This window comes from Balaenoptera borealis (assembly GCF_965194805.1).
Source record: "Balaenoptera borealis genome assembly, contig: HAP1_SCAFFOLD_817, whole genome shotgun sequence".
NCBI classification, from domain to species: Eukaryota; Metazoa; Chordata; class Mammalia; order Artiodactyla; family Balaenopteridae; genus Balaenoptera; species Balaenoptera borealis.
In genome coordinates this window covers 80426-103445 of record NW_028123385.1, presented here as the reverse complement: position 1 = coordinate 103445, position 23020 = coordinate 80426, and the positions used below count along the sequence as shown (strand labels likewise).

At 35.0% G+C, this 23020-nt stretch overlaps 1 long non-coding RNA gene across 7 annotated transcripts in view; it reads left to right on the top strand.

The window, feature by feature from the left end:
• The window catches only part of LOC309621673, a 301426-nt gene that overhangs the window by 204224 nt on the left and 74182 nt on the right, over positions 1–23020 (top strand). For all 7 annotated transcript variants that reach the window (XR_014240144.1, XR_014240145.1, XR_014240146.1 and 4 more), the window contains one exon: positions 9120–9306. This is a non-coding gene — a long non-coding RNA (uncharacterized lncRNA). The remainder of the gene's footprint in view (positions 1–9119; positions 9307–23020) is intronic.

Genomic DNA, 23020 nt, shown 5'->3' with positions numbered 1-23020 from the left:
CCCAAACCATCATGGTCTACAGCATGGGTGAATGTGGGGTCATCTGGAGGTTTCGTTAAACTTGCAAGTTGTTCCCAGATGCAGGGTCATCTTGACTAGTGTATGCATTTGAAAATCATTGACTAGTGAAAAGAACGAACTTATTTCTGTTGCAATCATTTTAAATTTATAAGCTTATGAGATCTAATAATCTAAGAACATGGTTGAACAAAACAAAACAAAACAAAAATCAGTAAATGCAAACTGTATGAAACAGACACAGAAGAAAGTAAGGATATTAGTTCCCTATGGATGCTGTAACAAATGATCACAAACAATGTTTTAAAACAACAGAAATGTATTCTCTCGTAGTTCTGAAGGCTGGAAATCCAAAGTCACTGGGCTAAAATCAGGATGCCAAGTGGGCTGCCCTCCCTCCAGAGGCTGTAAGCCAGAGTCTGTTTCTTGCCCTTGCCCTGGCCTCTTCCAGCTCTGACGGCGGCCAGCGTTCCTTGGCTTGTTGCCACAGCACTCTAGTTTTTGCCTCCACAATCATATTGCACCTTCTCTTCTGAGTCTAATCTGCTTCCGCCTCCGTTTTATAAAGGGCATTTGTGACTGCATTTATGGCCCATTTGGATAATCCAGAATAATCTTCCCATCTCAAGATCCTCAACTTAATCACAGCTACAGAGTTATTTTTTTCATGTAGGGTAACATTCACAGTTATGGGGATCAAGAGAGGCCTATTTGGGGTCGATTATGCATCATACCATAGCAAATGTGGCTGAGACAGAGGGATAGAATGAAAAGGCGTGGCAACTGAGCCCCAATAAATAGCAATGAGTCAGATTATTTACTTCTTTTAAATCGAGATTTAAAATCTGCATTCTCTTCAGCCTGGCTACAGAAAGATGATTCAGAAATTTGTTGCTGTAGTCCAGAGGCAAGTGTACTGTGGCACAGACTAGCATTTTAGCAGTAGAGGTGGTACAGTCCTCCTATCTGGAATATCTCCTAGGATTTATTGAATAACTGCATATTAGATGTGAAGGAATAAAACAAACACAAATCAACAGATCACGTTTAGATTTTTAGTTTGAGCAACTGAGTGGATGATAAGGCTACCTACTAAGAAGTAGAAGGCTGGTGAGGAATAGGTAGGTGTGTGGAAGGTGAGTGCAAGTCTGATTTGGGCATTTGAAGAGTGATTTGCTTATTAAACATCCAAGGAGCAATTATAGAAAGTATAATAAAATGTTAAAGTTTTACAAAAAATCTTAGGGTTGCAGATATAGGTATGGAGGCATCAGCATCCAATCAGGATACAGACTAGTTGACGATTCAAAAGAAAATGAGTGATTGGATGTCCAAAGCATGAAGTGGGACGAGTCAAGAAGACCTCAAGCTTTCTGGCTTCAAAAATTTGGTGGATTTTGATACTTTTTATTAAAATAGAGACCATTGGAGCAGAGGAATGGTTCATAGCTTGACAGCAACAAGCTAGGTCCACTACAGACATGTGGGGTTTCACATACCTCTGAGATATTTCCAAAAGACATAGTAGAAATGAAAATGAAGTTCCTTTAAAGAAGAATCAGAAATCAGGGCTGAAAATATATATTTGAGATTTATTAGCTCTACTGTTTTCTCTATCATATAGATTTTAAATGGCAAAACAAGAGGCTGGAGAATTATTAGATACAATTAGATGTGAATAATTAAATGTGAAGAGTGTAGGAAAGGAAACACAAAGATAATCACAATTCCATTAAGAATGCATGATTACTCATTATTAGTCATAAATACGCAATAATCTTAGGTAATGTAAACTAATAAGATCCTGGTGAGACACAGAAGAGTATTGACAAAAAGCCTGGCAGAAACAATACTAAGTACTTCCTAAAGCTTTATCATAATGAGTTCTTATTTAAATATAAGTAAAATATACTTTCCTGATTTTATAAAATTTTACAATATGGTTTTTATGGACTATACATTTTCTTACCTGCTTCTTCCCATCACCCTGCTCTTTCCCATCACCCTTGCCATTTTTTCTTGCTTTGTCTTTTTTTATGTTCAACTTTTCAGAACACCATATTAATAGTAGAAATTACACACACACACACATATGTATATCCAATTAAGTCAATATGATTTTTTTCCCTAGTAGTTCCAAGTGTATTTACTCAATCCCTCAGGTTTAGTTCTTTAAGGAGAGGAAAAGAGTATTTCATAAACAATTTCTATTTTGAGCATTTTTAAATCTTAAAAAATTCCAATATCATAGATTTTAAAATGATTTAAAATGTACTTAATACAGGTAAATGGTAACATATGTTCTATTATAACAGTTAGTCTAAAAACACTTAGACTTCTTATTGATGTAAACCTTGGTTTGTTTATGGAATTAATGACTCTAAGTGTTATTTTAGAGGCTACCTTATTCACTGTACCATGCAATACATAATCCTCAGCTGATACTAGAAATCTCCTCTTCCTTACAATTAACTCATTGTGTGCAGTTCTGCTGATTTCATCTGAGGTCAGTATTCTTTATTTCCTACCTCCTGTCTGTGACATTCAGATTCCAGCAAGTGATAACACAGGAGAGTCTCTGCATAAATTACTTCCTTTACCTACTGCAGGGAGTAAGTTTTAAGATGACCCCTCATGGTCTCTGCATCCTGGTATTCATGCTCTTGTGTAATCTCCTCCATTTGAGCATAGGTGAGATCTTTGACTTGCTTTTAACCAAAAGGATATGTCAAATGTGATGAGATGCCAATCCATGTCTATGTGATATTATTATAAACACGACAGCTTGTGTAACAGACTATTTAGGTTGCCTGCTAGCCTTGCATGCTTTAATGAAGCAAGAAGCCATGTTGGGGAGGACCACTGGCAAAAAAAACTGGAAAAGAGTGCAGCCTATTTCCAACAGGTGGCTAGGGATTAGGGGTGACCTCTGGCTGACAGCCCCCAAGAAGCTGAAGCCCTGAAGCTAACAACCCACAAGGGACTGAATGTGGCCAACGACCACATGAGCTTGGAAGCAGATTCTTTTCCATTTAAGCCTCAAATGAGAACATAACCCTGGCCAAAAACTTTATTTCAACCGTGTGAGAGACCTTGAAGCAGTGGACCAGCTAAGCTCAGTTTGGACCACTTGACCACTGAAACTGTGAGATAATACATGGTACTGTTTTTAGCTGCTAAGTTTTCTGAAATGTGTTAGGTAGCAATAGATAACTACTATATTTCTGATCATAGTTTCTTTCCTCAAGTCTGGCAAATTTCATATACATCCTAGGTTTTGGTTCTATCATGTATATATGAACTTCCCTAATCCTTTTACTCACTCTCAGCCCTAGTTTTTTGGAATTACAAAAGTATAAGTCTTTAAAACAGAAAAAAATCTTAAAATGTCTTCATTCTAAGCATAGAATTCTTACCAAAAAAATTCTTATATGTTTAATGAGTTATGGGATCTTTATATTTTTAAAAGTGTAAAACAGGCACTACTGACATTTTGACTTTGAGAAATTTTCTTGTTGTTGGGGGCTGTCTTATATCTATATAATGTAGATATATCATATATAGCTTATACATATATACCCACGTAAACATGTTTTTGTGTATATTTTATACATACACACTCATATATTTTATTTTTTGTATATATACATATATATACATGTGTGTGTTTTTATACACTTCTACCTATATAAAATTATCTATTCATGATAAATATATGCTAAAAATGCTGTATTAAAGTATAAACCACAGCCATGAACTTGTTATATGATTTAGTATTGCAAATACCAATAAAAGTCAGTCTTAGTGGACATTTTATAATCCATGCCCCCAAAGAAAATTATGTTTCTATTTCAAGTATGACATATGGTACTAACCTTTGTGTGACAATCTTGCTCACATTCAGCATTTGTGACACCAGATTGCCACTTTCTCTGGAATTTGAGTTGACATGAATAGTAATTTTGAATTAAATAAGTCAGCAGGCTGTCAATTCTGGGTAGGCCTTTTATTCACCTGCTTGAAAGTCCAGATGTCAATGCCATGATGTTTAATCCCTTTTTGTAGATTGGGATGGAAGCCTTTTTTTTTTTTTTCCTTTCTCTCCTTTTCAAATTTTAATAGCTCTAGGGAAACTCAGAAGTAGTAATTCATGAGTTTCATGGAATGTTTCAGCAGATAGCTCTGTCATTTTCAAGCTTCTAAAATACCACTTTTTGGCTAAAGACTAAAATAGCTATGTTTATGATTTGGCCCTACCTCCTTCATTCAAAATATTAGAAGGAAGTAATGCTTAATTGTAAGTGTATGTGTGTTTATGTATATGTGTGTATACACAAAAGTGTGTATATGCATTTTTTCCCCAAAGAATCTCTCAGAGACTAATGTAGAACATTGAATGTAATAAAATGTAATGTAAATGTCTACCTTCAGATTTATGGGTGTGAGGATTTGAGTAAATTGAAAAAGCTCTTTGGTGGGATATTACAAAAATATACTTTAGATTCTCAATGTGAAATATTCAAATGTAAAACTTTTGGCAAACTTCAAGAAACTCTAAACAAACAACTTGTAGACAATATTAACAACCAGAAGGCAGTTTCTGGTCTGTGTTCCTACAAAGCTTTGGGGAAGAATATTTCCCATATTTTTAAAATAAGATTTTCTAGCAAAGGTTGAAAACAAATACACTGAGTGTGCATATACCGTCCAGCTGGATTTAAGAATTTTAATAATTTTCTGCGTGTACTTGATCTTTTGTATTGATCTATACATCTATACCTTCTGAAAATTGTCCACCCAACAATATTTCAGCATGTTCTAAGAAAAAACAATCTCCCACATAATTTACAAACCACATACAACACCTATACAAGTAAACAAAAATTCCATAATGTCGTTTCATATTCAGAAAACATTTACATTTCCCTAATTCCCACAACATTCTCTTAAGCTACTTTTGTTTTCTCTGCATTAAGATCTAACTGAGATTGACACATGACATTTGGTGATTGTGTCATTTTAGAACCAGGACCTCTAATGAACCAACTATGAGAAATGTCAACTGTCAGTGCCTCAAATAACTATCAAAAAACCCACTTGTTGAAGCAAAGATAGTTTTTTAGGTTTATTGCAGTAATAAGCCACCTTGGCAGACATTGGTATTGTTTTAAAATAGGACAATTAGGGAAGGATATTTGTGGGTTTTTAGGGCCTCTTTGAAAATCAGGGAACTGGATGGGAGTAGGCAGTTGATGGCGTGAATGCTTTGAACTGGTTTGGCCCAAAGAGAGAAGGTCCTGAAGTGAGCCTTGGTGAGCAAGATGCTAGTCTTGAAAGGTAAGCTATTTGGTTCACAGTCTTACCTTCCAAGAGCTAGTATTTCCTGGAGCAAACAGCTGACCTTTTTTTTTTCTTTTCTTTTTTTTATTACCTGGACCCAGAATTGTTTCGCACAAAAACAGGAAAATGTGCTGGCTTCAATTCTCAGTGAAGTCCAGAGGACAATGAATCTGGTATGCAGATTCTGGTATGAAGATTCAAAAAGTTCTTTTTTTTTTTTTTTAGTAAATTTATTTATTTATTTATTTATTTATTTAGGGCTGGGTCAGATCTTTGTTGCTGCACATGGGCTTTCTTTAGTTGCATTGAGCCGGGCTACTCTTGGTTACGGTACGCAGGCTTCTCATTGCAGTGGCTTGTCTTGTTGCGGAGCATGGGCTCTAGGCGCATGGGCTTCAGTAGTTGTGGCACGCTGGCTCAGTAGTTGTGGCTCACAGGCTCTAGAGCACAGGCTCAGTTGTTGTGGTGCATGCTCTTAGTTGCTCCGGGACATATGGGATCTTCCCGGACCAGGGCTCGAGCTTGTGTCCCCTGTATTGGCAGGCAAATTCTTAACCACTGCACCACCAGGGAAGTCCCAAAAAGTTTTTTTTTTCTTTTTGACTTTTATTTTATTTATTTTTTTATACAGCAGGTTCTTGTTAGTTATCCATTTTATACATTTTAGTGTATATATGTCAATCCCAATCTCCCAATTCATCACACCACCACCATCCCCCCGCCACTAACCCCCCTTGGTGTCCATACATTTGTTCTCTACATCTGTGTCTCTATTTCTGCCCTGCAAACCCGTTCATCTGTACCATTTTTCTAGGTTCAACATATATGCGTTAATATATGATATTTGTTTTTCTCTTTCTGACTTACCTTGCTCTGTATGACAGTCTCTAGGTCCATCCAAGTCTCCACAAATGACCCAATTTCATTCCTTTTTATGGCTGAGTAATATTCCACTGTATATATGTACCACATCTTCTTTATCCATTCATCTGTTGATGGGCATTTAGGTTGCTTCCATGACTTGGCTACTGTAAATAGTGCTGCAATGAACATTGGGGTGCATGTGTCTTTTTTTTTTTTTTTTTAAGAGTTTTTTTTTTTTTTTTTAATAATTTATTTTATTTATGGCTGTGTTGGGTCTGCGTTTCTGTGCAAGGGCTTTCTCTAGTTGCGGCAAGTGGGGCCACTCTTCATCGCGGTGCGCGGGCCTCTCATTATCGCGGCCTCTCTTGTTGCGGAGCACAGGCTCCAGACGTGCAGGCTCAGTAATTGTGGCTCACGGGCCTAGTTGCTCCGCGGCATGTGGGATCTTCCCAAATCAGGGCTCGAACCCGTGTTCCCTGCATTGGCAGGCAGATTCTCAACCACTGCGCCACCAGGGAAGCCCACATGTGTCTTTTTGAATTATAATTTTCTCTGGGTATATGCCCAGTAGTGGGATTGCTGCGTCATATGGTAATTCTATTTTTAGTTTTTTAAGGAACCGCCATACTGTTCTCCATAGTGGCTGTATCAATTTACATTCCCACCAACAGTGCAAGAGAGTACCCTGTTCTCCACACTCTCTCCAGCATTTGTTGTTTGTAGATTTTCTTATGATGCCCATTCTAACTGGTGTGAAGTGATACCTCATTGTAGTTTTGATTTGCATTTCTCTAATAATTAGTGATATTGAGCTGCTTTCCATGTGCTTCCATCTGTATGTCTTCTATGGAGAAATGTCTGTTTAGGTCTTCTGCCCATTTTTGGATTGGGTTGTTTGTTTCTTTAGTATTGAGCTGCATGAGCTGTTTATATATTTTAGAGATTAATCCTTTGTTGGTTCGTTTGCACATATTTTCTCCCATTCTGAGGGTTGTCTTTTTGCCTTGTTTGTAGTTTCCTTTGCTTTGCAAAAGCTTTTAAGTTTCATTAGTTCTCATTTGTTTATTTTTATTTTTACTTCCATTACTCTAGGAGGTGGATCAAAAAAAAACTTACTGTGATTTATGTCAAAGAATGTTCTTACTATGTTTTCCTCTAAGAGTTTTATAGTGTCCAGTCTTACATTCAGGTCTCTTATCCATTTTGAGTTTATTTTTGTGTATGGTGTTAGGGAGTGTTCTAATTTCATTCTTTTACATGTAGGTGTCCAGTTTTCCCAGCATCACTTATTGAAGAGACTGTCTTTTCTCCATTGTATATCCTTGCCTCCTCCAAAAAGTTCTTGTTAGGAAAAGTTTCCCCAAATTTTTAAATTACATATATTTTCAAACGTAAAAAATATAGAATGGTACAGTTGTCATTCGTCACCACATAGATTCAAAAATGTTTCAATATTGTTAATTTTACATATTTTGTTGATCTACCTCAGCATATCCTAAGAAAAAGCATATCTCTTTGGATCACCAAGCTAAAATCACACCTAAGAAAATCAACAGAATCCATAATATCATCCAGCATTCACTGTAAATTGAAATGTTCTTTGTAGTCTAAAAATAAATCAAAAGCTTTGTTAATTTTCTCTTGACTAAGACCTGATTTTAGTTCTTGCATATTATGTAGGGTTGTTTCCCTTTAGATTCTTTTACTCTAGAACAACCTTTCAACTTGGGTGAAAAATTTGCTGTAATAAAGTGTTGGAATCATCTGATGGCATCCTGATATTTACATGGAATTCTATGTAAATTCTAATTTTTTTCTAAGACAATTTTTAGAATAGGTGTTAAAAAATGGATTTCTGAATGTAGCATTATTAGGACACACTGAAAGATCATTTGAGACTGTCTAAGCCAGAAAATTAAACACAAATTTCCTCTAATAATATTTCTAGGATAAGTGTTAAAAAATGCATTTCTGAATATAGCATTATTAGGACACACTGAAGGGTTATTTGAGACTGTCTCAACCAGAAAATTATTAACTTGGTAACAAAAAATTGATTAAGATCATTAATACAGATTTCACCTTGCAATTTGTCTTCCTTAGAAGTACATGTTTTACTAAATTTATTTTAAGAAATAACATTTTCTTTAATGGAATTGTATTTTATATCCTAGGTGTCTGTAAAACCACCTAGAATCTATCTGTCATCCAATTTATTTCTTGAGGAAACAACACCCAGGTTATGGTTGGTATGAATGAAAGAGCGTATAAAGCCATCTCTGTAATTTCCAAGCAATATCTATACCATCTAATAGGTGTTTATTGGGACTTCCCTGACAGTCCAGTGGTTAAGACTTCGCCTTCCAATACAGGGGGTGCGTGTTCGATCCCTTGTTGGGAAGCTAGGATACCACATGCCTCACAGCCAAAAAACCAAAACATTTAAAAAAAAAAAAAAAAAAGAAGCAATATTGGAACAAATTCAATAAAGACTTTAAAAATGGTCCACATCAAAAAAATCTTAAGAAAAACAGGTATTTTTAAATGCCTGACATAGAAAGGTCACTGTTAAGGCACTAGAAACAAACAGTAGAGATGACCTCTAATTGGTTTGGTCTGAGAAAGTTTTCATTCCCCTCTCCCAGGGACAGAATTTTCTTGTTTGTTTGCTTGTTTAATTTTCCCTTACTTTTGTTCCAATAGGTCTTCACCTGCATCATGATAATACAGGGTTTACTGGCCTTCACCCAGCAGCTTAACATTTTTTTGTTGTTTGTTGGTTTGCTTGTTTGTTTTTTCCCCAGCAGAGAAGGATCCCTGAGCTGGGCTCTCGGGGTATACTCTTTCCCGTGCCTGGAACACTGATGGTGTTTCTCTCTGCTTTGAATCTTTCTCAGGCCCAGTGAAATTCTACTGAGATGAACCTGAAAGTGAGTGCGGTCAATTTTGTGTCTGTACTCACCACGGCTTATATATCACTACCCCCACCGCCCACTCAGCCTTCAGCAATTCCTTAGAAAACTTCATCTGAAAGCTCCTTACCTTGTCCTACGGTCACCGACTTCCTCCCATCCTCTGACCCAGGTGAGTCAGTGCTCACGTCCTGTCTCTCCTTGAAGTTACTTTTATCATTAGTTTTCAGGCTAATTAGGAGCTTTGAGAATTCAGCTCTCTGCTAGGTCTAAGAAAATTATAATTTTATAAATGGGCCTCTTTTTAGTTTTTGTTAGTGTGGAATTTACATTCTTTTCAGATTTTTATATTCTAGGCAGTAGCTGGAAGTTCATGATGTTTTAATTGTGTTGTTTGCCTTCCTACTGAGTTATGAGTTTGTTTGTTTTAATGTATTCTGGAAACAAATCCTTTGTAGGGCATGTAGATTTTAAACATTATCCAAATTTGGTGTCTTGCTTTGTCATTTATCATTTTTCTAAATTGTGTCCTGAAAAAAGCAGAATTTTTAAATTTCATGGAAGTAAAGTTAAATTTATTCCTTTAGAGTGTGTGTTTTTTATATCCTAGCTAAGAAAGTTTTGCTTACGTCAAAGTAACAAAGATTACATCCTATTGCTTATTCTAGAGTCTTTGTAACTTTACCTTAAATGCTTAAGTCCCCTATCCATTTCAATAATTTTATTTATTATGTGAGGTAAGCATGAGAATTTTATATATAAATATAAATATACATATATATATCTATATCCAGTTTTTCCAGCACCATTTGTTGAAATGACCTTCACTCCCCATTGTATTAGTTTCCTGGGGCTGCAGAAACAAAGTACCACAAACTGGGCAGTTTAAACAATAGAATTGTTTCTTGGTTCTGGAGGAAAGATGTCTGAAATCAAGGTATCAGCACGGTTGGTTCTTTTTGAGCGCTGTGAGCGTGAATCCATTCCACGTCTGTCTGCTAGCTTCTGGTAGGCACAGCCGTTCTCCCTGTGTCTTCCCATTGTCTCCCCTCCATGTATTTCTATGTCTGTGTGTATGTTTCCTCTTTTTTATCAAAACACAGTCATATTGGACTAGGACTCATCCTAATGACTTCATCTTAACTTGCCTATCTCTAAACACCATATTTCCAAATAAGATCCCATTCCCAGGTACTGGGGGTTACGACTTCAACATCTTTTGGGGGGACACGATTCAACCCATAATGCTATATTTGCGTTGGTTTATTTTTGGTTTCCTTAATCAGTTTTATTGCTCTATATATTTATCCTTACACCAAAAGTACAATGTCTTTATTCCTGTAACTTCTAAGTAAGTACTGATATTAGCTGTGCATTTTAGAATCATATTGTCAAAATTTTCACCCCCATACACATACTCACAACCTTGCTGGACTTTCATCATGACTATATTTAGAGTATAGATAAATTCAGAGAGAATTGATAAAAATGATCCAGTCAGTGGGCACGCCGTATTTCCTGATTTATTTGTTTATTTTAAAAAATTTTCTCTCAAATGTTTTGCAGTTTCCAATGTACAGTGGTTTTAACATATGTCCACAAATGTTTTGCCACTCCTTCCTTCAAAAGGTGGAAACTAATTCTCCTCCCCTTATTCTGTGTGCCTCTCAATCTCTTGGATCTCTCATTCTAGAGGAAGCCAGCTGCCATGCTATCCGCTACCACACCATGGAGATTATAGAGAGCCTAGGGGTGGAGGAACTAAGACTTCCTGCTAACACATCATACCAATTAGTCAATCATGGAATACATGAATAAGCAAAGGATTATTGAATTTTATAGTTACTAAGTTTTAAAGGGTTTTGTCACACAGAAATGGATATCTAATACACAGGTCTTACAGATAGTTCATTAAGTGTGTGCCTAAATTTTTATAAAATATAATATTTGATGCTGATGTAACTGAGATTTTGTTTTTCAGTTTTAACTGTTCACACTTTGTCAAGTAGCATTGTGTCTATGTATATGAAGAATATTTTTCGGTAGATTTCTTTCCTCTTTGTTAATACAGCACACATAGAATTTGGTTTGATGTGACAGAAAATTCAACACAAATATTAGTCTACAATGCATAAAATAATTGCATTTATATAGTGAAAAGATATTTTATTTTTTGAAATCACAATAGAATTTTCACAACAATATAGCCCAGTATGTATTAGTAATGAGTTTACTATGTGTTCTGTACTTATGTTACCTCATTCATTTCTCTCAAATATCCCATGCTTAAATGTTTAAAAATATCCATGAAATAGGAAATATTATGCCATTTTACTGATAACAAAACTAAAGCAGAGAAAGTCTATGACATTCCTCCAAGTTACAGGGCTGGTAATTGTAGAGACAATATTTATATGCAGAATTAGCTAAATCCAGAATCTACATCTTTAACCAATGCATTAGAATGCATTATATATTTCATAAAAAAAGAATATGCAGAAATAAAATCGTAAATATTGTTTTTTAACATCTGTATTGGAGTATAATTGCTTTACAATGGTGTGTTAGTTTCTGCTTTATAACAAAGTGAATCAGTTATACGTATACATATGTTCCCATATCGCTTCCCTCTTGCATCTCCCTCCCTCCCACCCTCCCCGTAAATATTCTTTGATAGGGGAGTTAAAAAGGAACTGTTTCCTTGATATCTTTTTGTAATATAACGACTTAGAAACAACAATGCTATAGTATTTGGTACTTTTAAGTATCTGCATCGAGAAATGTTTTTATTTATTTCTTTATATTTTCAGTTCCTTTAAGTAGCTTCATTAGTGACAAAAGAAGATAGTGTGTTGTATGTGTGATATTTCTTTTTGTTCTAAATAGGAAATAGAATACCATTTCTCTCATTCTGAATCATCGCAATAGAAGCTGGTTCATTGAAAATTTTTTTAAAAATTGTGTATTCAACTAATATTGGATACTGACATATATATGAGTTGTTTAAATATATATATATTTATTTTATATATCCTTTATGCATGTTTAAATGTGTATTTTATATATTGTTTATGAATTGTTTAAATCTATATATTATATATTGTATAAATCTATATATTTAAAGATATTTTTTATATTATACATATATTTGTCTAATATATATATATGTAATCTCAGCATCCAATATTAGCCATAAACAACTCACAGTTATTTGTTTCTATTGGGTAGTAGTAATTCAAGTTGACTGTATGAGCTGTATTACTGGCTTGATTTTGGCCAAAAAGTGGATAAATTTTGAATTTTAAAATGAGATAAGGAATCAGTTATTTTCCAATATAAAAAAATGACATCAAATAAACCTTATGATCAAGATATTTAATTCATAGACAATACCTGCAAACAGACTAATAAGAGCAGGTCATGATCATATAACCACAGGCACTTATAGATAGCCTTTTACAGCTTCCAAAATTATTTTAAGTCCTTAATCTCATTTATCCCTCAGACTCTTTAGGTGAGATTGAGATTTTTTACATTGGGCTTCTTAAATATTGCTGAGTCACACGTGAATGTGAGATCTGGCACGTTCACTCGTGAATCTAGGCAAAGGCTTTAGCACAAAGGTGTCCACTAATAACTGTTTGTATTAGCTTGTCATCCAAGGTTCTCCAGGGGATGCTGAGAGCACAGGATAAAATATTTAAGATGACAATCTGTCACCGTGAAGCGTGGTAACAAAAATCATGAAGTTTAAATGTGAAACCAATCAGCACATGCTTAAGTGAAAATAACTGAACAAGACTTCCAACTTCAGGTAAAAACACTGCCAGCGTCAAGCCTCCTGCTAAAGAGAACTTGCTGATGGAAGCCTCAGACTCTGTTTTAGAGGATCAGGTATTTCACAGAAAGAGAATTAGAGCTCTAAGGAGTAAACCAGAGTCATATATGCCCTGTTGGCATTTATTATAAAAAGAAAAACAAAAAGGAAGTCTCCAGTGAGGTAGGCTGGCAGGGTAGAGACTCTGGCTAAGTAAACCACTTATTTGGGCTTGGACCTCAAAGAGAATTTCCCCTGAGACCCTCCACAGGTTTAAGAAAAGGGAATGAGAGAAGAGGTAAGGCGGACTCCTTAGCCTGCATCAATGCTGTTTAACTCCTTCCAAAGGCAGAAATCCCAGAGGAACAGCACCTGCTCTGGCCCCCTACTCTGAAAGGCTGCATGCAGGGAAGTTGTTATATTTTCTCAGAGTGGATGTTTTTTTCCCTTGACCTCTGCCAATTACCCCAAGGTACTACCACTGTGGAACAAATGTTTAAGTTTATTCTGTGGCCATAGTAGATTATCAAAGGTCTCACAATTATTTTCAATATTAACTTTTAAATACATGATTGAACAAAAAGTTGAGAATTATGAAGTGCACAATGCAAAAAGCAGGAATCAACGTGAATGTAAGATAAGGAGAATAGACCCCAAAGAGGTCCTTGTTATTAGATTATGGAACACAAATTGTAATAGGACATATTAATGTTGTAGGTAAGAGAGAAAGTTTGAATTTACTTAAGGCACTGAAGACTGTAACTAATGAGATTGCAGATTTGTAATGGAATCAACAATAGTAATAGAAAAGCAAAATACAAATTTAAAACTTAGTAGATAATTTAATATCAAATTAAACACAGATAAAGAGAGAATTACTGTGTGTATAGGTCAGAAGTAGAGTGAGGGGAGCTCTTCAGAATGGAACGACAGAAGGGAGAATGAGACAAAGAAAATGTGTGTAGTGGTAATGACCAAGAGTTCCCAAGAACTGCTGAAAGACACCTATCATCTGAATCAGAAAGTCAGAGAAGCTCAGGAAAAATAAGTGGATATAAATCCATAAGCAGGACCCATCAGGGTGAAAGTGCAGACAATGAAAGACAATGTACCCTTAAAGAGATAATTAGATTTACATGAACTTTCATCAAAAACATTGGAAACCATACAACAGTGGAAAGATATCTTCAAGATCATGAAAGAAAATCACTGACAACTAACTACTTACAATTTTCTGCACTACCAAAATATTCTTCAAGAATGAAGCTGTTTGTTTTTTTCGGAGAAATTTTCAGACAAAATAATCACTGACAGAATTCACCAATTCTAAGCCTCCACCAAATGTAATTATAAAAGGGATCCTTCAGACATAGGAAACTCACTAAATGCAATTATAAAAGATATCTTTCAGAAATAGAAAAATTATTTCAGTTTCAGTTACATGTTGATTAAGTATGCAGGCATCTGATGGTTTGGCTGGACTGACATTTGATGATGCTTACCTATCAGATGGGAGCCCAGCTGGGGTCGTTGGCCAGTCACTTTTCTAGGTTGGTAGACTTAGGGTAGTTGTGACTAACTTCCCGAAGAGCAAGCACCCTAAGATCACCAGGAGGAAGTTGCATGGCCTGTTGTCTTAGCCTCAAATATCAAACAGTGTCACTTTGGCTGCATTCCATTGATTATAGGCAAGTCACTAATGTCAGCACAGATTTAAAGGAAGGATGTATAAACCAAATTTCTTGAAGGGAGGATTATTAAATAATTTGTAGATACCACATAATTAATTCCTAAAAGAACAGAAAGAGATGCTGTAAAACAAATTGATATAAGGTAATGGCACCAAGATAGATAAGATTTGAAGAATCCAAAAGAAGACAGGAAAGCAAAAAGGAAAAAAAGTAACATAGAACAAGTCAGAAAAGAAAGCATTTAACCCCTAAATGTTCCAGTAGTGATATTAAATCAAATGGACAGAATGACCCAGTTTAAACAGAATTTGAGTATGCATAAGAAAAAGCATGGCTAAGAATATGCTTTTACAAGAAACACATCTAAAAATGCTCACAGAAAAAGATTTTAAATAAAAGATAGCAATATGTAGAGCGTGCAATGGGAAAGTAAAGTAAAGCTGCGATAACTATGATTAGTATTGGTTAGAGGAGGCTCCAAAGCAGAGAGCATTACAATAGAATACAAGATCTCAGTGAAAAAAGATTCAACTCACAAAGAAGACATAATTTTCACTATGTTCGTATTCCATAAATTTTTATGGCTTCAAGATCAGGAATAGATTCAGGTTTTATGGGATCTGAACCTTATGCAATTTGTAAAATTTGATGAAACCGCTTTAAGAATAAAATACACAAAGTTTTGAACACAAAACTACGTCCAACTTTTTTTTGAATAAAGAAAAAATCACAACCAATATATTTTTTAAGACAACTGATAAATACTCCAAATTTAGTCAATAATGTAAAGGTTTTGTAGATTATCTGCTTATAGTATTTTCCTATATTCTTCCATTAAACTTTTTGAAAATTTCTTTATATAAAAGCAATTTTTTAGTATTGTTTCCCCAATTCAAGATTTCCACTAGCATAATTGATTAATATTTGTTTGTTTCTTTGGAGTTGTTACTGGGAATAAGGAATTTATGATGACATAATTATGTGGTTGCTACAGTATTATTATTGTATGTTTAAACCCTCAATCAGAGATTCTCATAACTTCCATTTTACATTACGCCTACAAAATAGTGTATTAGGTATTTTATATGGTATATCATTACATCTTTTTGACAAGGTGGAAAGTTAGTTTTTACTAGATGTCCATGAGAACCAAATTCTTCACTTTAAATTTTGTACTACTAGTGATCAGAAGCATTTTCCAAAGACTACATGTAAATCCTTGTTTCTTTTCTACTACCCAAGTACTTGTAGTGCTATGCGTTCTATGACCCAGTCATATCCCAGTAAGGCTTGGTATCAGGATACTAAGTTGACAAAATGTGCAGCTGGAGAAGTCAGGGAAATCATTTTTACCCTAGACAGCCTACAGTAACTTCACTAAATGCTGAATTAATGGAAAGCCACACACCACTACACAAACTCTACCCAGCCCTATTTCTCTTTCTCAAGAACCTAAAATTGCCTAGACCATTCCAATGCCACTTGTAGTGAAGGGAAATTCAACGGGAACAGCAGAAAAAGGAACGGAAAGAGTAAAAAGGAAGCATTCTTTAAAATTTTGGCTACTTTAAAAATTGATCTGAGTACTCCCATGTCAAAGAAATTGAATCAATAATTAATAACTTTCCAATAAAGAAATAATCAGAAACCATATGTTTTCACTGATGAATATTAAAAAAAAAAAAAAAAAAAACCTTTATGTAAGAAATTATACCAGTCCTCTAAAATGTCTTCTGGAAAATGGAAGCAGAGGAGGAATTTCCTAACTTATTTTATGAGGCAGCATTTTCCTAACACCAAAACCTACAAAAGACATTACAAGAAAGGAAACTATGGCCCAATATATCTCACAAACATTGGTGTAAAAAGCCTCAACAAAATATTAACAAATAAAATTCATCAACTTATATAAAGAATTATTCACTACAACTAAGTGGAATTTATTCCTGCTATACAAAGCAGATTAAAATGCAAAAATCAATTAATGCAATATAGCACATCAACAGGCTACAGAAGAAAACATATGATCATACCAATAGATGCAGAAAAAGCATTTGACAAAAACCAACACCCATTCATGATAGAAAATACTCTTAGCGATCTACAAATAGAGGAGAACTTCCTCAACTCAGTAAGGAGCAGCATCAGAAAACGTATAGCTAACATGCTGAATAGAGAGAGACTTGATGCTTTCCCCGTAAGATCAGGAACAATGTAAGGACAGCCCCTCTTAACACTCCTATTCCACGTTATACTGAAAGACCTAGCAAATGCATTTAGAAATTATGATTTTGGTACCTCATGTCAAAGTGGGGGGGCATTTTCATCCCCACACTGCTTCACACCATCAAGCAGTTCTCAAACACCCTCTGGGTGTCCTACAATTCAATTTAATTCTGATACCACCTACCTGGAGATAGCATCAGATCCGTAGGTTAAGGGCTCTGTCCCACAAGCCTGCTCCTCCCTCCAATTTCAGAGGCCAGCCACAAGACCAGGTTCCCAGAATCTTCTCCTCGGATTTGATTAATTTGCTAGAGCAGCTTACAGAACTCAGAGATATATTTTATTATAAAAACATATAACTCAGGAACTTCAAATATAAAAAAATACGTAGAGCAAGGTACGTGGGAAGGGGTGTGGAGATTCTGTGCCCTCTCCTGGTGCACTGTTCTCCTTGCATCTTCATGTTTACCAAATCAGAAGCTCTGCAAACCCCATCCTGTTGGATTTTTATGGAGGCTTTATTACATAGGCATGATTGATTAAATCACTGGCCATTGGTGATTGAACTCAATCTCCTGCCTCTTTCCCCTCCTAGGTCTGAGGTGGGACTGAAAAGTCCAATTCTCTAATCACACAGTTGGCTCCACAAACAACCAGCCCCCATTCTTAGTGCTTTCCCCAAATCACCTCATTAACCTAAGAAAAGGCACCTTTGTTTCTCACGTGAAAACGCAAGGGTTTTGGGAGCGCTGTACCAGAATCTGGGACAAAGACTATACATATATACATATGTATTTATTATAAATCACCATATCACAGAAAAGAAGTACACAGATTGGGGAAGAAGAACTAAAATTGTCTTTGTTCACAGATATCGTATTTATTTACGTAGAAAACCTTAAAGAATCAGAAAAAAACCTTCTGGAACAAATAAACAAAGAAAGGTTGTAGGATACAAGGTTAGTATACGAAAGTCAACTGCTATCTTATATGCCAAAAATAAACAATTAAAATTTGAAATTAGAGAAACACCATTTATATTAGCACTGAAAATAGAAAAATAAAATACTTATGTATAAGTCAAATTATGTACAAGATGTATATGTAGAAAACTATAAAAAGATGAAAGAAATCAAAGAAAATCTAAATAAACAGAGACATATTCCATGTTATTGTAGAGAAGAACTCAAGATTGTTAAGATGTCAGTTATTTCCAGTTTGATCTATAGATTCAGTGCAATCCCAACCAAAGTCCCCAAAAGTTTTTTTTTTTTGGATATCAACAAACTGACACTAAAGTTTATATGAAAAGGCAAAATCCAGAATAGCCAATAGTGAAGAACAAAGTTGGAAGACTGATACAACCTGATTTCAAGACTTATTTTAAAGCTGCAGTATTCAAGACAGTGCGGTATTGGCAAAAGAATAAATTGATATATGAATGTAGCTGAATACCGAACCCAGAAATAGACCCACTCAAATATAGTCAAGCAGTCTTTGAAAAAGGAGCAAAGCCAATTCAATGGAGTAAGTATAGTATATTCAAAATATCATGCTAGAACAATCAGATATCTACATTAAAAAAAAAAAAAAAAAGAATCTAAACACCAACCTTAACTCGGTTCAAAAACATTAACCCAAATTGGATCTTAGGTCTAAATGTAAAATGCAAATCTTTTATAAAATTTCTGGAAGCTAGCATAAGAAAAAATCTAGATGACTTTGAATTTGATGATTAGTTTTAGGTAAAATACCAAAAGCAGGATCCATGAAAGAAAAAAAAGATTATAACTTGGAACTGATTAAAACTAAAAATTTCTGCTCTATAAAAAATATTGTTAATGAAATAAAAAGACAAGTCACAGACTGGGAGAAAATATTTGCAGAAACAAATATCTGATAAAGGATTGATATCTAAAATATACAAAGCATATTTACAATTTACCAATAGAAAAATAACCTAACTAAAATATGGACAAAAGATATGAATAGACACCTCACCAAAGAAGATATACAGATGAAAAGTAAACATATGAAAAGATATTCAACATTATATGCCATTAGGGAATTGCAAACTAAAACCAGCTACCACTATTCATGTATTAGAATGGATTAAAAAGAAAAAAAAAAACAAAAAACAAATAATACCAAATCCTAGTGAAGATGCAGAACAACAGGAATTCTCAGTCATAGCTAGTGGGAACACCAATGGTACAGCCACTTAGGAAGATAATCTGGCAATTTCTTACAAAGTTAAACATAGCCTTACCATATGATACAGCTTTCACACTCCTACATATTTACCCAAATGGGTTAAAAACTTATGTCCATACAAAACCTGCACGTGAAAGTCTATAGCATTTTTATTCACGATTGCCAAAAACTGAAAGCAGCCAAGATGTCTTTCAAAATGTGAATGGATAAACTGTAGTACATAACTGACAATGAAATATTATTCAGCAATAAAAAGAAATTGGATATTAAGCCACAAAGGACATGGAGGGATATTAAATGCATATTACTAAGAAACCAGTCTACAAATGTTACAAATGGTAAGATTCCAACTGTATGATGTTGTTGAAAAAGCAAAAGTTTAGAGACTAAAAAAGATCAGTGGTTGCTAGACGTTCAGAGGAGATGCGGAGAGGGATGAATAGATAAAGCCCAGAGGATTTTTAGGGCTGTGAAACTATTCTGTACAACACTGTAATAGTGTATACATGATATGCATTAGTCAAAATCTGTACAGCTGTACAGCAAAAAGAGTAAACCCTAACATAAACTATGGACTTCAGTTAATTATAATGTATCAATATTGATTCATCAATTATAACAAATATACCACACTAATGCAAGATATTTATAATACCTTAACTCTATTGGTGGAGGGTGGGTGAGGAGGGAGTATATGGGAACTCTTTACTATCTGTTGAATTTCTCTATAAACCTAAAACTGCTCCAAAAAATAAAATCTGTTAATTAATTTTGTAAAAATTAGAATCACCAGTCCATGTGAACGCATTGTTTAGGGCCCTCCTAAGGCTTTGAAAGGGGCAGTGCTGTGAAGTGCAATACAGGTAGAAATCTTCCAGCTCCACCTACTAAATCTTGATAGCATTCAAGGCGATTCCAAGATGGGCCATATATATTGCGCTTCTGTCTCATCACTGGAAGCTGGCAATAACTCAGGAAATATACGCCAAAAAGATGATTGGAAGAATAAAGGACTGATTAAATGAGTGAAAAGAAACTAAATCAAATGTTAGAGCTGTTTACTTTTTCTTTCCTTTGTGGCAACAATAATCTTGTCTTCTTTCCATATACTCAATGCCGCTGTTGTACCAAATTACTCATAACTTTCTATTCTCAGCCTTATTACTTCCTCAGTAATCCCCCCACTGTCCTTCTTGTCTGAGCTGTTTAGTTTCTCGTTCCTCAATCTCACCTCACGTATCAGTTTTTTGCAATTTCTCCCTGATTGCTGCTTCCTTGGTATGTTGTAATCGTTCCCAGTTCTACCGAATCTTTTTAGCAATGTATTGTAATTCTTTTAGAATCCCTTTCTCTTACAGAAGTGTGAGCTAATCAAGGCCAATACAAGGCCTTTCTTATTTATTATGGTTTACCTAACTCTTGCAGTATTGGTACTGTGAATAAACTAATGAATGTTGCTACCTTTGCATGAATCATGTCATAGAAAATCTCTGCCTACCCATTTTAATAAATGTAGTCAATTGCAGAAAAGCCTAAAGCGGTAGGCAGGATTTGTAGTGGAGTAAACAAGACATAATTGCCAGAAGGCAAAATCGTGTAATTGAATGTGCATAGACTTTATATTAAAAAAAAAATCTCACTTTGGTTGTACAATTAGGTACCTTATGACCTTGGAAAATGTGTATAATCACTTTCCATTTTCCCTATGAAGGAGAATAACACATTTTTTGTTTAGTTCTTGTGAGAATAAGTGAGGTAACCGGATGTAAAAGACTCTAACAATGCCTGGCACATAGGAATCATTCAAAGGAGGTTATGTCCACTTTCTTTAACTTTTCTGCAGAGACTTGGAAACCTTGGGCCTGATCTCAGCTCTGCCATTTACAAGTGGTTGACCTTGACTGAGTTTTATAAAATCCTGGATTCTTAGTTTTTATCATCTACAAAAGAATCATAATGGCATCATATGGATGTTGTGGACATTAAATTCTATAGCATATGTAAAGTGCTTAGTTGAATTCCTTTTATATATAATAGGTGAAGCAAGAATTCACCAGTTTAATAGAAAAAAATGTTAACCAAAAACTTGTTGGGCTGTGGCCCCAAAGTCGGAGAACAATTAAATAGGTACCAAGTACCCCAGAATCTTAAACTCTTTTGCTAAACCAGCTTCTAAGGCTGCTTTGTGCTTTGTGGAGTTGATCTGGCCAGCATTAGTCTATCTCCTACATGAACCATATAAGAGTTAGTGTTAAAGATTCCAGGAAGAGGATTTTATTGTAGAGATTTTCAGTCTGTCTGCATTACTCTCCAGTCCTTGGAGGTGGGGAGAACAGAAATGGATCCCTAATATTGAACTTTAAATCAGAGAAGAGGCGCTCAAAAAGACTATTTGGAGAGGTTGCCATGGGTGCTCTGGAGACTAACGGATGCAGGGCACCGTACCTGACCCCTAATCTGATAAATCTAAGGGTAGAGGGAGCAAAGTGTCAGCTTCATTAGAAGGGCACTGTGCTTCCACTGATGGATGGGCAAAGCTTTGTGCCTTTGGAAACCAAGTGTATACTAAGAAAAAACAGAGAGAGATGGAGAGAGAGAAATGAACACAGCCTCAGAAGACAGCCTGGAGACAGTACATGATACATCTGTTAGAGGGGACCTCAAAAACCATGAGAAGTAAGCAGGAAGGTCCTCAGGTGCTAGTTTGAAGCATTGCTAGAACCAAAAGAACTGTGTTAAAGGATATTCTTCCATGGATTGTCCAAGGAGTCTTTTAAATGCCAGCTTTGGCTCCCAAAATTATAAGAAAATAAGTCGCATAAGATTGTACCCATCTCCCTCACCTCCCTGCTCCCTCCCTCAAACTTACAAAATTGGATCAGGCCTTAGTTGGATAGAGTTTATATAGTCAATATTTACAATGCAATGAACTGGATTTCTTAATTAAGACTAGTATTAACTTGTTTAAAACCAAACAAATAGAACATTTATGTAATCATTGCAAATAATGGATATTTAAGGTTCCTTTTTTCTGTTTCTTCCAAAAGTGTAAAAAGAACAAATTAGAAAAGTAGAAACAATAAAAATTAGTTATTAAATTTACATACTATCAAATCCGTTTCATTCAATGAACTAATTATTTGTGTTAATGATGTATCATAGTTGTTGTATACAACAATAAATGCTTCTTTTGAGTTTTAGTCCTATAAAGAGAGTACTTAATAACTATTCTTAATTCTGGCTGTCTCAATATACTTCTGCTGTATTTTTCTTGTGGAAATTATCAGTGTTTTACTATGATTGGGAGAGTTGTGCAATTATTGGAATCACAAACCATGTAGTGATGGAGACAATCAACCCTTGAGTGGTTACATCTGCACCAAGAAGATGGTCATTACAAAGACATTAGATCATATGACCCTATTTTGGTATAATTAAAAAGAAATGGATGTTCCATTTGCAAATATTTTCTCCATTCTGAGGGTTGTCTTTTCATTTATGGTTTCCTTTTCTGTGCAAAAGCTTTTAAGTTTAAGTTTAATTAGGTCGCATTTGTTTATTTTTGTTTTTATTTTCATTACTCTAGGAGATGGATTGAAAAAGATCTTGCTGCAATTTATATCACAGAGTGTTCTGCCTATGTTTTCCTCCAGAGTTTTATAGTATCTGACCTTACATTTAGGTCTTTAATCCATTTTGAGTTTGCTTTTGTGTATAGTGTTAGGAAGTGTTCTAATTTCATTCTTCTACATGTAGCTGTCCAGTTTTCCCAGCACCACTTATTGAAGAGACTGTATTTTCTCCATTGTTTATTCTTACCTACTTTGTCATAGATTAGGTGACCATAGATGCAGGGGTTTATTTATGGACTTTCTATCCTGTTCCATTGATCTATATCTTTGTTTTTGAGCCAGTACCATACAGTTTTGCTCACTGTA